Source organism: Macaca mulatta, chromosome X (assembly GCF_049350105.2).
Source record: "Macaca mulatta isolate MMU2019108-1 chromosome X, T2T-MMU8v2.0, whole genome shotgun sequence".
In the NCBI taxonomy this organism is placed as follows: domain Eukaryota; kingdom Metazoa; phylum Chordata; class Mammalia; order Primates; family Cercopithecidae; genus Macaca; species Macaca mulatta.
In genome coordinates this window covers 75824624-75841641 of record NC_133426.1, presented here as the reverse complement: position 1 = coordinate 75841641, position 17018 = coordinate 75824624, and the positions used below count along the sequence as shown (strand labels likewise).

At 42.6% G+C, this 17018-nt stretch overlaps 1 pseudogene; it reads right to left on the bottom strand.

Moving 5' to 3' along the window:
- Positions 1–10803: 10803 nt before the first annotated feature.
- On the bottom strand, positions 10804–16048 carry LOC693848 (large ribosomal subunit protein eL33 pseudogene; annotated as a pseudogene).
- Between the last annotated feature and the right edge of the window lie 970 nt (positions 16049–17018).

The window sequence follows — 17018 nt, the reverse complement described above, 5'->3', positions numbered from 1 at the left end:
AGCTTCTTCTCAACACACTCCTCTCAAGTGCACATGGAGCATTCTGTAGAATAGATCATATGTTAGGTCATAAAATGAGACTCAGTAAATTTATTTTTATTTTTATTTTTTTGAGATGAAGTCTCACTCTGTCACCTAGGCTGGAGTGGAGTAGCGCGATCTCGGCTCACTGCAACCTCCATCTCCTGGGTTCAAGTGATTCTCCTGCCTCAGCCTCCTGAGTAGCTAGGACTACAGGTGTGCACCACCATGCTTGGTTAATTTTTGTATTTTTAATAGAGACAGGGTTTCGCCATGTTGGCCAGGCTGGTCTGGAAATCCTGACCTCAGGTGATCTGCCAGCCTTAGCCTCCCAAAGTGCTAGGATTACAGGCGTGAGCCACCACGCCCGGCCAGCCTTGGTAAATTTAAAATGATTGAAATAATATAAGACATATTCACTCAAAATGGAAATAAATTGAAAGTCAATAAAACAAGAAAATTTGGGAAATTCACAAATCTATGGAAATTAAATAACACATTCCTAAATAATTAAACACTTTGAGATGAATGAAAATAGAAATATAACACATAATAAATTATGTGATGCAGCTAAAGCAATAGTCAGAGGAATGTTTATAGCTAAATGCCTGTATTAGAAAAGAACAAATATTTCAAACAATACCCCATCCTTCTACCTAAAGAAACTAGAAAAGGAAGAGCAAACTAAATCCAAAGCAAGGAAAAAGAGGTAAATAACAGAGGTTAAAGCAGAAATTAATCAAATAAAGTATAGAAAAGCAATACAAAGAATTAAAACAAACAGTTCTTCAAACATATCAATAGAATTGACAAACCATTAGCTAGGCTGGCCAAGAGAAAAAGAGAGAACTCAAATTACTAAAATGGGAAACGAAAGCAGGGATTTGAATACCATCCTTTCAGAAATAAAAAGGACTATAGGGGAATGCTATGAACAACTGCATGCTGATAAATTAGACAATCCAGATGAAGTGGACAAATTTATAAAAAGACAAAATGACTGAAACTGATGTGAGAAGAAATAGAAATTTTGAATAGACTGTAAAAAATAAAGAGATTGAACTAATAATTTTTTAAATTCCACAAAGACAAGCCCAGGCTCAGATGACTTCACTGGTGAATTCTACCAAACGTTTAAAGAAAAATTAATAAGAAATCTTCACAATATCTTCCAAAATATGAGAGTAGGGAATATTTGCCAACTCATACCATAAGGCCAGTATTACCTTGATCACAATATCTTCCAAAATATGAGAGTAGGGAACATTTGCCAACTCATACCATAAGGCCAGTATTACCTTGATATTAAAACCAAAATTGTCACAAGTTAAAAAAAAAAAACACAGACGAATAAATATAGACTATAAAATGCTCAACAAAATACTAGTAATGCAAACCTAGCAGCTTATAAAAAGGATTACGCATAATGACCAAGTAGGATTTTTCCCAGGAACTCAAGGTTGTCTTAACATTCAAAGGTCAATCAATGTACACTATATTAATATCATAAAAGACAAAATGTATTCATCTCAATGGAAAAAGAAACAGCACTTGGCATAATGCAATAAGCTTTCATAATAAAACACTACACAAACTAGGAATAGAAGGGAATTTTCTTATACTGGATGAAGGGAATCTGCAAAACACCCACAGCATTCCCACCAAGATCAAGCATAAAACAAAGATTTCTCCTTTCACTATTTCTATTAAACATTGTGCTGCAGATTCTAGCCAGGGAAATTAGGCAAGAAAAATATATTTTAAAACATCCAGGTTGGAATGAAAGAGGTAAAAATGTTCTCTACTCACAGATAGCATTACCTTGTATATAGAAAATTCCAAGAAATGCATACACACACAACACAGAACTAATAAAAAAATTCAGCAAGCCTGTAATCCGAGGTACTCAGGAGGCTGAGGCAGGAGAATCAATTGAACCTGGGAGGTGGAGGTTGCAGTGAGCCAAGACCGCATCATTGCACTCCAGCCTGGGCAACAAGAATGAATCTCCGTCTCAAATAAATAAATAAATAGGAATTAATTTAATGAAAGAAGTGCAAAACTTGTACATTGAAAACTATAAAATATCACTGAAAGAAATTAAAGAAGACCTAAAGAAATTTTTTAAAAACCCATGTTAATGTATCAGAAAGCTTAATATTGATAAGAGGGCAAGAGGCCCCCAAATGATCCATAGATTAAATCCAATCCCTATTTTACAACCTGGCTAGTTTTTTGTTGTTGTTGTTGTTTTTGCAGAAATGGATACACTTATTCGAAAATTCATACTGAATTGAAAGGAATCTAGAAGAGTCGACACACTCTTAAATGAGAAGAACAAAGCTGGAACACTCACTGTACTCACTCTTCCCAATTTCAAATTTACTACAAAGCTACAGTAATCAAGACACTATAGTACTGGCATAAGGGTAGACGTTGAAAACAATGGAACATAATTTAGAATACAGGAATAAACCATTGCATATATGGTCAATTGATTTTCAACAAGAGTGTCAAGACAATTCAGTGGGATAAGAATAGCCTTTTCAACAAGTGGTGCTGGGAAAATTGTATGTCCACATTCAAAAGAATGAAGTTTGACTGCTATCTCATACCAATTCATAAATTAACTCAAAATGTACTGGAGACCTAAATGTAAGAGCTAAAACCATAAAGGTCTTAGAAGAAAATAATGACTTTGGATTAGGCTCCTATGGTTTCTTAGGCACAATATAAAAAATGCAAGTGATGGCCGGGCGCAGTGGCTCACGCCTGTAATCCCAGCACTTTGGGAGACCAAGGCAGGCGGATCACAAGGTCAGGAATTCGAGACCAGCCTGACCAATATGGTGAAACCCTGTCTCTACTAAAAATACAAAAATTAGACAGGCATGGTGACAGGTGCCTGTAGTCCCAGCTACTTGGATGGCTGAGACAGGAGAATCGCTTGAACCCGGGAGACGGAGGTTGCAGTGAGCTGAGATTGTGCCACTGCACTCTACCCTGGGCGACAGAGTGAGACTCCATCTCGGGAAAAAAAAAAAATGCAAGTGACCAAAAAAAGATAAATTTGATCTCATCAGGATTAAAAACTTTTGTGTTTCAAAGGACACTGATGTAGTTTGGATATTTGTCCCCACCAATCTCATATTGAAATGAAATCCCCAGTGTTGGAGATGGAGCCGGTGGGAGGTGTTTGAGTCATGGGGGCAAATCCTTCATGACTGGGTGCTGTCCTCATAATAGTGAGTGAGTTCTTGTGATATCTGGTTGTCTAAAACTGTGCGTCACCTCCCCCACCCCTCCTGCTCTTGCCATGTCATGTGCCTGCTCCTGCTTCACCTTCTGCCAACAGTAAAAGCTCCCTGAGCCCTTGTCAGAAGCCAAACAGGATGCTGATGCTATGCTTGTACAGCCTGCAGAACTATGAGCCAATTAAATCGCTTTTCTTTATAAATTACCCAGGCTCAGGTATTCATTTAGAGCAATGCAAGAATGGCCTAACCCAGACACCATCAAGAAATGAAGAGACAAATACACATCACAAGACGGAAGAAGATATTTACTAATCATACACCTGATAAAGGACTTGTATTCAAAATATATGAAGAACTCTTACAATTCAAAAACAAAAAACAATCCAAGAGCCTGACAGCAGTCTGCTCGGGGCTGCTGCCACTGACAGCAACCACATCCCACTTCCAAAAGCTGGGCCACCTTGCATCCATTTGCCCAGCCCAGGGGCCCAGTGACTGGCCCACTCACCCTACTACAGACACTGCTGGCGCCCATCCACCTCACCTGCGGGCCTGGGGATTTGCCCACCTACCCCACTGTAGACACTGCTGGTGCCCACATGTTACCCAGGGGCCTGTGGAATGGCCAACCTGGTGCTCCCAGGGATGCAAGAATGATTCAGCATATGCAAATCAATAAATGTGATAGGCCACATCAACAGAATAAAGAACAAATACCACCAGGAGTGGTGGCTCACGCCTGTAATCCCAGCACTTTGAGAGGCTGAGGCGGGCGGATCACGAGGTCAGGAGTTCAAGATCAGCCTGACCAACATGGAGAAACCTCATCTCTACTAAAGATACAAAAAATTAGGCAGGCGTGATGGCATGCGCCTATAATCCCAGCTACTGAGGAGAATCGCTTAAACCCTGGAGGCAGAGGTTGCAGTCAGCTAAGATTGCGCCATTCCACTCTAGCCTAGGTGACAGAGAGAGACTTCATCTCAAAAAAAAAAAAAAAAAAACAACTCAAAAAATGCAGAAAAAGCATTTGATAAAGGAAAGAGAGAAAAGAAAGAAAGAAAAGAAATAATTCAGAGCAGAACTAAATGAAACAGAGACTAAAAAATACAAGATATCAATGAAATGAAAAGTTGGTTTTCTTAAAGGATTTGACAAACTCTTAGCTAGACTAAGGAAAAAAGAGAGAAAACCCAAACAAATAAAATCAGAAATGAAGGAGGAGACATTACAACTGATAAAACAGAAATATAAAGGATCACTAGAGACTATTATGAACAACTATATTCCAACAAATTGTAAAGCCTAGAGGAAATGGATAGATTCCTGGACACATATAATAACCCACCAAGATTGAATGAGGATGAAAGAGAAAACCTGAACAAACCAGAAACAAGTAGCAAGACTAAATCAGTAATAAAATATCTCTCAACAAAGAAAAGCCCAGGACTGGATGACTTTATTGCTAAATTCTACCAAACACTAGCCCTAATTCTCAAAGTATAAAAAAAAGTTGAAGAGGAAATAATTCTTTTTAACTTATTCTATGAGGCCAGCATTACTCTGATACCAAAACCAGACGAGGAAAAACAACAACAACAAAAACTACAGGCCAATATCCTTAATGAATATAAATGTAAAATTTCTCAACAAAATACCAGCACATCAAATTCAACAACACATCAAAAAGATAATACACCATGATCAAGTGGGATTTATCCCAGGGATGCAAGAATGATTCAACATATGCAAACTAATAAGTGTGATAGGCCACATCAACAAAATAAAGAACAAATACCATATGATTATCTCAAAAAATGCAGAAAAAGCATTTGATAAAATTCAACACCCTTTCATGATAAAAACTGTCAACAAACTGATATAGAAGAAACACACCTTAAAGAAATAAAGTCCATAGGCTGGGCGCGGTGGCTCACAACTGTAATCCCAGCACTTTGGGAGGCCAAGGTGGGTGGATCACCTGAGGTCGGGAGTTCGAGACTAGCCTGACCAATATGGTGAAACCCTGTCTCTACTAAAAATACAAAAATTAGCCAGGTGTGGTGGCAGGTGCCTGTGATCCCAGCTACTCAGGAGGCTGAGGCGGGAGAATCGCTTGAGCCTGGGAGGCAGAGGTTGCAGTGAGCCAAGATTGCAACACTGAACTCCAGCCTGGACGAGAGAGTGACATTCTGTCTCAAAAAAAAAAAAAAAAAAGAAAAGAAAAGAAAAAAGAAAGAAAGAAAGAAAAGAAAAGAAATAAAGTCCATATGTGATAAACCCGCAGTTAACATCATATTAAATGGAGAAAATGTGAAAGCCTTTCCTCTAGTATCTGGAACAACACCAGGGTGCCCACTTTCACCAATTTTATTTAATGTAGTACTGAAAATCTTAGCCAGGCAAGAAAAAGAAATAAAGGGCATTCAAATTGGAAACAAATAAGCCAAATTGCAGACGATATGATCTTACATTTAGAAAAATCTAGAGACTCTTCCAAAAGACTGTTAGTACTGATAAATTCAGTTAAGTTGCAGGACAAAAAAAAAAAATCAACATACAAAAGTCAGTAGCATTTTTATATGCCAACAGTGAACAATCTGAAAAAGAAATCAAGAAAGCCATCCCATTTATAATAGTTACAAAAAAATAAGAATACATTTAACCAAATAAGTGAAAGAGCTCTACAATAAAAACTATAAAACACTGATGAAAAAAATTGAAGAAGGGCATGAAAAATGGAAAGGCATGCAATGTTCACAAATTGAAATAATTAATATTATTGAAGTGTCCATACCACCCAAAGAAATCTACATATTCAATGCAATCCTTATCAAAATACCAATGAAATTCTTCAAAGAAATAGAAAAAAAAAATCCTAAAATTCATATGGAACCACAAATACCTTGAACAGTGAAAACAATCCTGAGCAAAAAGAACAAAGCTGAAGGCATCACACCACCTGACTTTAAAATAGACTACAGCAGCCTAGGCTATATGGTGAAACCACATCTCTACAAAAAATACAAAAATTAGCCAGGTGTGGTGGTGTGTGCCTGTATGTAGCTCCAGCTACCTAGGAGGCTGAGGTGGGAGGATTGGTTGGGCCCCAAAGATCCAAGCTACAGTGAGTTGTGATCACACTACTCCACTCCAGCCTGGGTGACAGAGTGAGACCCTGTCTCAAAATGTATATTTATATATTTATATTTATATATATGTAAATAAAAATACACTACAAAGGTATAATAACCAATACAGCATGGTACTGGCATAAAAACAGATACATAGTCAAATGGAACAAAATATTACATATAAAAGCCAGAAATAAACCCACGCATTTACAGCCAACTCATTTTTCACGAAAGTGCCAAGAACATTCATTGGGGAAAGGACAGTCTCTTTAATAAATAGTGCTGAGAAAATTGGATATCCATATGCAGAAGGATGAAACTAAACACCCATCTCTCACCATATAAAAACAAATAAAATCAAAATGGTTTAAAAAACTTAAATGTGGCCAGGCGCGGTGGCTCAAGCCTGTAATCCCAGCACTTTGGGAGGCCGAGGCGGGTGGATCACGAGGTCAGGAGATCGAGACTATCCTGGCTAACATGGTGAAACCCCGTCTCTACTAAAAATACAAAAAAAAAAAAAAAAAAAAAAAAACTAGCCGAGCGTGGTGGCGGGCGCCTGTAGTCTCAGCTACTTGGGAGGCTGAGGCGGGAGAATGGCGTGAACCTGGGAGGCGGAGCTTGCAGTGAGCCAAGATCACGCCACTGCACTCCAGCCTGGGAGACACAGCGAGACTCCGTCTCAAAAAAAAATAATAATAAAAATAAAAATAAAAAACTTAAATGTAAGAACAGAAACTCCGAATGTACTAGAAGAAAACATTGGGCAAATGTTTCCCAAAATTGGTCTGGGGAAAGATGTTTGGGGTAAGACCTTAAAAGCACAGGTGACAAAAGCAAAAATAGACTAATGGGATTACCTCAAGGTAAAAAGCTTCTGCGCAGCAAAGGAAACAATCAACAGAGTGAAGAGACAACCTACAGAGTGGGAGAAAATATTTGCAAATTATCTATTTGACAAGAGATTAATAACCAGAATATATAAGAAACTCAAACAACTCAACAGCAAATAAACAAATAATCAAATTTAAAAATAGGCAAATGGCTGGGTGCAGTGGCTCATGCCTGTAATCCCAGTACTTTGGGAGGCTGAAGCGGGGAGATCACCTGAGGTCAGGAGTTCGAGACCAGCCTGACCAACATGGCGAAATCCCATCTCCCTACTAAACACACAAAAATTAGTCGACCGTGGTGGCAAGCACCTGTAGTCCCAGCTACTCGGGAGGCTGAGGTAGGATAATCACTTGAACCCGGGAGGCGGAGGTTGCAGTGAGCTGAGATGATGCCACTGTACTCCAGCTGGGCAACAGAGCAAGACTCCCTCTCAAAAGAAAAAAAAAATAGGCAAATGATTTGAATAGACATTTCTCAAAAGAGGACATACAAATGACCAATAGGTATAGGAAAGATGTTCAATATCACTAATCATCAGGGAAGTGCTAATCAAAACCACAATTAAATATCCTCTCACTGCAGTTCAAATGGCTATTATCAAAAAGACAAAAAATAATATATGCTGGCAAGGATGTGGAGAAAATGGAATGCTAGTACACTGCTGGTGGGACTGCAAATTAGTACAGCCACCATGGAAACAAGTATGGAGGTGCCTTTCAAAACTAAAAATAGATCTACCATATGATCCAGCAATCCCATTGCTAGGTGTATACCCCAAAAGAAAGAAAATCAGTATATCAAGGAGACCCCTACCCATGTTTATTGCAGCACTATTCACAATAGCCAAAATACAGAATCCACGTAAGTGAACTCAATAGATGAATGGATAAAGAAAATGTGGCACATATACACAAAAAAATACTCTTCAGCCATAAAAAAAAAATGAAATAATGAAATGCTGTCATTTGTAGCAACATTTATGGAACTGGAGGTCATTATGTAAAGTAAAATAAGTCAGGCATGGGAAGACAAATATTGCATGTTCTCATTCATGTGGGAGCTTTAAAAGTTGATCTCATGGAGGCAATGAATAAAATAGTGGTTAGAAGAGGCTGGGAAGGGTAGAGGGAAGGGAGAATGAAGAAGGATTGGTTACTGGGTGTATTAGTCTGTTTTCACACTGCTATAAAGAGCTGCCTGAGACTGGGTAATTTATAAAGGAAAGAGGCTTAACTGACTCACAGTTCCCCTTGGCTAGGGAGGCCTCAGGAAACTTACAGTCATGGCAGAAGGTGAAGGGGAAGCAAGGCACGTCTTACATGGAGGCAGAAGAAAGAGAGAGAGAGTAAGGGGGAAATTGCCACACACTTTAAATCATCAAATCGTGTGAGAATTCCCTCACTATCGCAAGAACAGCATGGGGGAAACCAACCCCATAATCCAATCACCTGGGGATTACAATTTGACATGAGATTTGGGTGGGGACACGGAGCCAAACCATATCACTAGGTACAAAAATACTGTTAGATAGAAGGAATAAGTTCTAGCATTCAATTGCACAGTAGAGTGACTATAGTTAACAACAATGTACTGTATATTTCAAGATAGCTAGAAGAGAAGATTTGGAATGTTCCCAAGAAAAGGAAAGGATAAATGTTTGGGGTGATGGACATTCCAGTTACCCAGATTTGAAAATTACGCTTTGTATGCATGTATCAAAATATCACATGTACCCCCATAAATATGTACAATTACTCTGTATAAACAAAAGATAGTGTAAATTTCATATGTAGCAGATAGAAATATAAATAACTAAAAACCTTGTGTAAGGTAAAAACTTGGCATTGTTTATTAATAGCTTAAAATGTGCATACTAGTTGGGTACTTGGGGATCTGTTGTATTAGTCTCTCTCCTTTTGGGTATGTTTTAAGCCTCCTATATTAAAATGTTTTTAGGCTGGGTGTGGTGGTTCACACCTGTAATTCCAGCACTTTGAGACGTCAAGGCAGGAGGATCACTTGAGACAAGGAGCTTGATACCAGGCTGGGCAACAAAGTGAGACCCCCATCTCTACAAAAAATAAAATAATTAGCCGGGTGTGGTGTCACCCACCTGTAATCCCAGCTACTTGGGAGGCTAAGGTGAGAGGATCGCTTGAGTCCAGGAGTTTGAGGCTGCAATGAGCCATGATTGCACCACTGCCCTCCAGCCTGGGTGACAAAATGAGGCCCTGTCTCTAAAGAAAAAATTTTCTTTCTTTCTTTCTTCTTTTTTTTTTTTTTTTTAAAGACAGAGTCTCACTCTGTCCCCCAGGCTGGAATGCAGTGGTGCGATCTCCGGCTCACAGCAACCTCCGCCTCCCGGGGTCAAGCAATTCTCCTGCCTCTGTCTCCTGAGTAGCTGGGACTACAGGCATGCGCCACAACGCCTAGCTAATTTTGTATTTTTAGTAGAGATGGGGTTTTACCGTGTTGGCCAGGCTGGTCTCAAACTCTTGACCTCAAGTGATCTACCCCCTTGGCTTCCCAAAGTGCTTGGATTAGTCATGAGCCACCACATCCAGCCTGAAAAAATTTTCTCTTAATGTTTTTGAAGTATCCAATGAAGATAAAAATATGGTAGATGATAAATGATATATCATTACATAAAGGTAAAATCTAAAGTAATAACACAGAACTGAAATAAGGAATGTTGCCTTGTTGTTAAAAACCTTTGTGCCTATGATGATCTAGCATATGAAATTATAAAACAAATTTCATTACTGAAGTAATTTAAATAATTTATTAATATACATCTTAATAGATTTATATGTTTGTAAATGCGTGAAATATCTCTGGAAAAATAAATAGAAACTACTAAAAGTGTCTGTCTCCCAGGAGGGAGAATGGATATTTGGAGGAAAGGAGGAATGAGAATTACTTGTCACTGAATATCCTTATTGCTCCTTTTGAATTTTTGTCTGATTAAATAGACAAACAAATAAAACAAGCACGCACACACACACACACACACACACACACACACACACACACAAGACAATCCAATTTAAAAACTGGCAAAGTATCTGAAAATATATTTCTCAAGGAAGATATACAACTGGCTAACAACACCTGAGAAGATGCTCAACATCAAAACCACAATGACATATCAGTTCATACCCACTTGGTTGGCTATAATCAAAAAGATAATAACAAGTGTTAGCAAGGATGTGGAGAAACTGGAACCATCATACACTGATGGTGGAGATGTAAAATTATGCAGCTGCTTTAGAAAATGGTTTGGCAGTTCCTCAAAATGTTATATATGTATATATCTCCAAGATAAATGAAAACATGTGTCTACAGAAGAACTTGTACATGAAGGTTCATAGCAGTATTATTCACAACAACCAAAAAGTGGAAACAACCTAAATATCTGTCGACCCATGAATGGATACACAAAACATAGTTTATCCATATGATGGAATATTTCTTTTTTTTTTTTTTTTTACAAGAGCACAAATCCACGTTTATTTATTGATTTTTCGTTAGTTTAAATCCTTGAGGGGTACAGCATCACTCGGATTCTGTGTCCAATGGCCTTAGCAGGAAGATTGCTTCGGAATTTGGCACGAACCATGCCACTGTTTCCATGGGCCCGAGTTACCTTTCCCCAGATGACTCTGGTTTTATTTGGTTTGCCGCCTGGAGTCACTGTGTTGTTCTTTGCTTTGTATACATAAGCTCATCTCTTGCCCAAATAGAATTCTGTTTCATCTCGGGCATAAACACCTTCAATTTTAAGAAGAGCTGTGTGCTCCCTTTGGTTCCGGAGACCCCGCTTATAGCCGGCAAAAATGGCCTTGGACCACAGCCTTCCAGACACAATTCCTTTTAGAAGTCCCGTTCCCAGCAGGCCTCCACAGGAGCCAAAATGGCGGGAAGAGCTGATGAGTATTTCTTAGCCATACAAAAGAATGGAGTACTATTACCTGGCACAACACGGATGAAACTTGAAAACATTAAGCTAATTGAAAGAAGTCAGACACAAAATGCCACATGTGATGTGATTCCACCAGTATAAAATATTCAGAAAAGATAAATCCATAGAGATAAAAAGTAGATCCATGGTTGTCAAGGTCATGGGATGAGGGAGGTGGGAATTGGTAGTGACTGCTAATGGGCAAGAGGTTTCTTTTAGGGTAGATGAAAATGTCCTAAAATTCGATAATCATGATGGTTGCACAACTCTGTGAATATACTTAAAAAACCACTGAATTGTGCACTTTAAGGAAGTGAATTTTATGGTTTGTGAGTTATATATCAATAAGCCTTATTTTTAATAAGTTACTCAATGTTTCATTCCCCTGCAAAACAGTTCTGAGTTTTACAGCAAGGACAGGGAGCAGGAGGAAAAATTGGGAAGGCCTAAACTGTCATTTATTGAGTGCTTCCCATTGGCCAGACACTGTGCTGGGCATTTATACATACCTTAAATCATTTGAATCTAGGACTATCTCTATGAAGAAGGAATGACTATCTTCATTTTACAGCTGATGAAACTGAGGCACTTGGCAGGAAGTGATAGAGGCAGGATTCAAACCCAGGTCCTCCCTCCTGGGGCCTGGCTCTGAAGGCTCCCACCACAGATTATCCCGCTTTTTAATCTCATCTCCCTGGAGATGGGATGGCGGAGATGGTGGGCACCACCTGGTCTCAGTCTCTAATGCCCTGTTCTACTGAGCTCTCTCTAGACTCATCTCTCTAGACTCAGTCTCTCCACCACTGACCCCTGTGCCCTCCACTCCAGCTTCCCCACATCTTAGGGCTGGGAGTGGGGTGGCGGCCGTGCAGATAAGCTCAGCCCTGGCTGTTGAAAACCTGTCTGGAGCTCCAGGCTTGCAGGCTGGGTGTATTTTTATCACAGGTCACAGGGAATTTCCTGAGTAGGGGATCGATACCAGTTCATTATTCATAGCAGGGCAGGGGTGGGGGGCTGGGGCTGGTGGCTGACAGCAGCTGTGCCTGAGGGCTCCTGCAGGCATTTTCTCCATGTGACAGTGCTCCCACCCTCCCTCTCTCTCACCTGAGTTCTGTCCAGGCACTGCTAGGTGCTTCACAAAGGTAACCTCATTTATGAGTGACTTGTAAGATTGTCCTAATCACCACTCTACTGAGGCACAGAAGGATTCAGTGACCTGCCCAAGGTCACACAACTAATACATGTGGTAGGGCGGGATTTCAGATCAAGGTGGGAGAGGGGCATCAGTGGAGACCCCTCTGCGGAAGTGACATCACCTCTCTAGACTCAGTCTCTCTCCACCCCAACCCCTGTGCCCTCCACTCCAGCTTCCCCACATCAGCCATCCCACCTGCCTGAACTCTTGGAGGTTAGTTACTCTTCCAAGCTGGTCAGCTGACGTGGCAAGGTGCACAGTCATTCTGACCTAATAGATGAGAAAACTGAGGCCCAGGGCTGGAAAAACCATGGAACAGCACATCAGCAGCAGGCGCCAACCATAAACCATTTCCTCTCCCTTCCAACCGAGCATTTTCTCTGTAGCAGGCAGGCAAAGAAACCAGTTTTCCAGACCAGACTGGAAAGTTTGAGATGAAGGCCTTTAGCCATATCCTACCCACAAGAGCATAGGGTCCAGTGAGGAGCTAGACCCCAGCAGCTTCCTCCACTAAGAGGATTCTCTAAAGGCTCAGTGCTTCCCGCACTGCCCCCCACCGCACCCACCCACTATGCCCACCAACACTTAGGGCCTTGTAGAGGTGCAGGAGATGCTAGGGAGCATCAGTTCCCAGGTAGGTGGCAGGAGCAGCCTCCAGATGCTGGCGCTGGCTCCAAGTATACTGTATTCCTGCTGTCTTGGGCTTCTCCAGCAGCAGCAGGCACCTTGCTCCTCCTCCTCTGGCCTCCCTCAGGATGCAGGCTGTTGCCTGGAGCCAGGCAGTCCATGGAAGCCCCATCCTCTGTCCCCAGAGACAGCTCAAATGACCATTAAGCTCCGAGCAGATGCAGGCAGTGGTAGGTAAGGGCTCAGGGCAGGAAGCATTTTGTTCTCTGCTAATTGGCCTCCTATGGTCACCAGAGAGGGTCTGGGGCCTATAAGGGAAACAGCCACATCAGTTCTCCATGGCTGCTCTTCCATGGTCCAAAACCTAAGTGCTCCAGGCCTGGTGGGCAAGCAGACGTCTGGACAGACCACACCACATAGCAGGAAAGGTGAGAAGGGAGTTTCACAGCCCAAAGGACCTCCCTGGGAGGTATAGGAAGGCCAGGAAGCTTGGGGAGGGGGTGGGGTGGGAAGTGGGCACCTTCTAGGCTCAGAAAGAGCTTCCCAGCCCTGTTGCTCTGAGACTTTGGGCTCTGCTCAGCCCCTATTATGGCCGCTGAACCCACTTCACCAGCTCAGACTCATCAGCCCTTATAAAGCATCTGTTCCCCCACCCCCTCCTATTGTGCCTATGGGGAAGCTGAGGTTCAGAGAGAAAGAAGGCCGTATTATGCAAATCAGTGATAGAGCTGAGATAAAGTTCTACACACTCCCCATCCCTCATCTTGCCTCTGCCTGAGGACTTCAACTTAGAGATATCAAATCATAAGAAGACAAGGCCTGTGGGCTGCACCTCTGTTTTCCCAGCCCCAGTGGCTGCCTAGTAAGCGTTTAATAAATGTTTTTAGATGGATGATTTCCTGATCTGAGCAGCTCCTTAGAGATAAGCTGAGCTTTGGAGAACCACAATGGCTGCTTTGAGGTGGGCCGGCTCTTGGCTTTAAGCCCCTGGCCTTGACTTCAAGGCTGCCTGTATGTTTCTAGAGTCCTCCTAAAGTCATCCACTGCCCAAGTCTCCATTTCCTCTACTGCCTTACTCAGCTCCTATCCCCCTCCTGCCTTTCCTTGCTCTGGTGTCAAGGAGGTTGCAGCTCAGGGAGATTTTATGTTAATCAGCCTCTGGTTTCCATCTCCCCGCAACTTCAGCCTCAGACCCTGCCATGTCTTGATCCCCATCCAACCAGGGCCCACCCAAGTCCTTGCAGGAAGGAATCAGGCACTGGAAAACTCTTCAGGCAGTCAGAGACAGGGACTGGCCTTTGAAATATCTGGGTTTGCACTTGGGACTCACTCACTCACCCACCTAACCCCACTTTACTTAGAAATTCTACTTTCATAATCATTCTGTCTGCCCCCGTCAGACCTTCCTGCCTATTCTCGCACCACTCTCTATCCTGACAGTGACACTACAGGGAGAGATTGCTGTTACCTGCATCTTACAGGTGGGGAAACTGAGGCTCAAAGAGGTCAGATTGCTTGCCCAATGTTAAACAGCTAATAAGTGTGTGAGTTAGGATTTGAACCAGATTGTCTGGAATTTCTTTTTCTTTTTCTTTTTTTTTTTTTTCTTTGAGATGGAGTTTTGCTCTTGTCGCCCAAGCTAGAGTGCAATGGTGTGATCTTGGCTCACTGCAACCTCTGCCTCCTGGGTTCAAGCGATTCTCCTGCCTCAGCCTCCCGAGTAGCTGGGATTACAGGCATGTGCCACCATGCCTGGCTAATTTTTGTATTTTTAGTAGAGATGGGGTTTCACCATGTTGGCCAGGCTAGTCTTGAACTCCTGACCTCAGGTGATCCACCCACCTTGGCCCCCCAAAGTGCTGGGATTACAGGCATGAGCCACGTGCCTGGCCAATTGTCTGGAATTTCTAAGTAATTCTGACTGCTCATGAAAACAATGAGGCAGAATGTTGGAAATCTGGACAGTTCTAGACCTTTTAAGATGTTAGCTCTAAGAATCTGTGATGCTTTGCTTTTCTGCCCCTATCTGGGGGTCTGGATTTGTCCTTAAAGGCAGGCCTGGTTAGATCCCAGTACAGGATGACAGACACTTAATGAAGGACTCTTGATCATATATCACAGGCGATCAGAGCTCAGAGGGCCGTTGGAGATGAGACTACCTCAGAGGAGCAGGTACTGATGGGAAGGCAGAGAGTGGATGCACCTATCTCAGCTTTTCCCCACTGTCAGCCTCACCAGACTTTATCCCCAGTCAGACTGCCTTCCTGAGGGTCCTCCCTTCCTGGCCCAGGTCCTAAGACAGACCTGGGAGGGGCAGGCAGGATCATAAAGTAATAGCTAAAGTAATACTATTAATAGCAAAACTTATATGCCAACCCTGGTTCTAAGTGCTTTACACATAGTAAAGCACAATCCTATGGGGTAGAGAATATGATTGCTACTTTACAGATGAGGAGACTGAGGCACAGAGAGGCCAGTGGCATGCCCAAGGTCACATGGCTAGTAAATGGGAAACCAATCCCAGGCAGCCTAGTCCCCCAAACCTATGCCCCACCAGCCTGCAGTTCAATGCTGCTGACAGCAGACCAGGTATGTGGGGTGCTGGTGTGGGGGCCCTGGCTCTCCTCCCATGCTCTGTTTCTACCTGATCCCCACTTGCTGGGTTCTTTCTAGTATGGGCCTTTTTCCTTGCATCTCTCACCCTTTGCCTGACCACCACCACCAGCATATTCCCCAGGTCCCTCCTTGTACTACTCCCACTCCCACCCGCAGGGATGAGGGTGTTACTGCCTGGGACTGCATTCTGCAAGATTTAGTATTACTGCTTCTACTGGACCCAAAAGTCAGCTCAGTACTCTTGTCAGTGCCCACTGCCTACCTCATGTCTAAGCTTACTCTGCCCTTCAGGCACTGCCTCGGTGAGCCTGACTACCCTTACTAGGGCGTTCTTGGCATCCATGTCAGTTTTCCCAGTCATTCTCCTCCCTCTGTGCCTACCCCACCCCTGGGCCCAAGCCAAGCTGGTTTCATACCTGAGCTCCATGGATGCGGTAAGATAAATTCCTACTATGTGATAGACATCGTGATGGGCACTGTGATGGCAGCCATTTCATTTGACCCTCACATCAACCTGGTGGTGGAGGGGGGCAATTCATAGCACCAGTTTACAGAGAAACAAACTGAGGATCAGAGGAATACTCACGGAGTTAAGTGGTAGAACTAGAAGTGAATTCAGGTCTGCCTGATTTCAAAGACAGAACTTGGTTAACAGGAATAAGCTGAACTAGGGGGAGGGGAAAGACCTGGAGGCTGGGCAGCAGCAGTGTGGGCTTGGCAATAACCTGTATGAACCTCTGAGAAGGCTGGGGAATGATAACTGGCATTTAGTGAGCACTTCCTGTGCATCAGGCACCGTGCTGAGTGCTTTATTCACATCATCTCCTTGAATCCACACAAGGTCTCTGTGACATAGATATTATTATTCTCCTTTTATAGAAACCAAGGCATAGAGAGCTTAAGTAACTTGCCTAACCCAGCAAATAAGTAGTGGTGTTAGAACCTGAACACTGCCTGTTCCACTTGTTCTTTCCACCTGTCACAGACAGGGATAGGTGACTGACTGGTTCTGAGTTCAGAGCCCAGATGACTGACCAAATACCTGAATACTGGGTTGAAAGAACAGCCTGCAAACTGTGAGGTACCACAGCAAATGTGCTCCAGCTGGGGACAGAGGCCAAATAGCCAGGAAGGGGAGTTTTGCTGGGAAGAGGGGAGGGGAATAGGAGAGACTCAGGTCAAGGTGCTCCCAGGGGTAGCCATGGGAGGAGAGTTAGGCAGGGAGCCCTGCAGAAGGGGATCAGCTGCCTGCCTAAGCAGTAAGAGCTAGCTGAATCAGGGCTCCCAATCTGAATGACCTTTAGAAGCCAAGA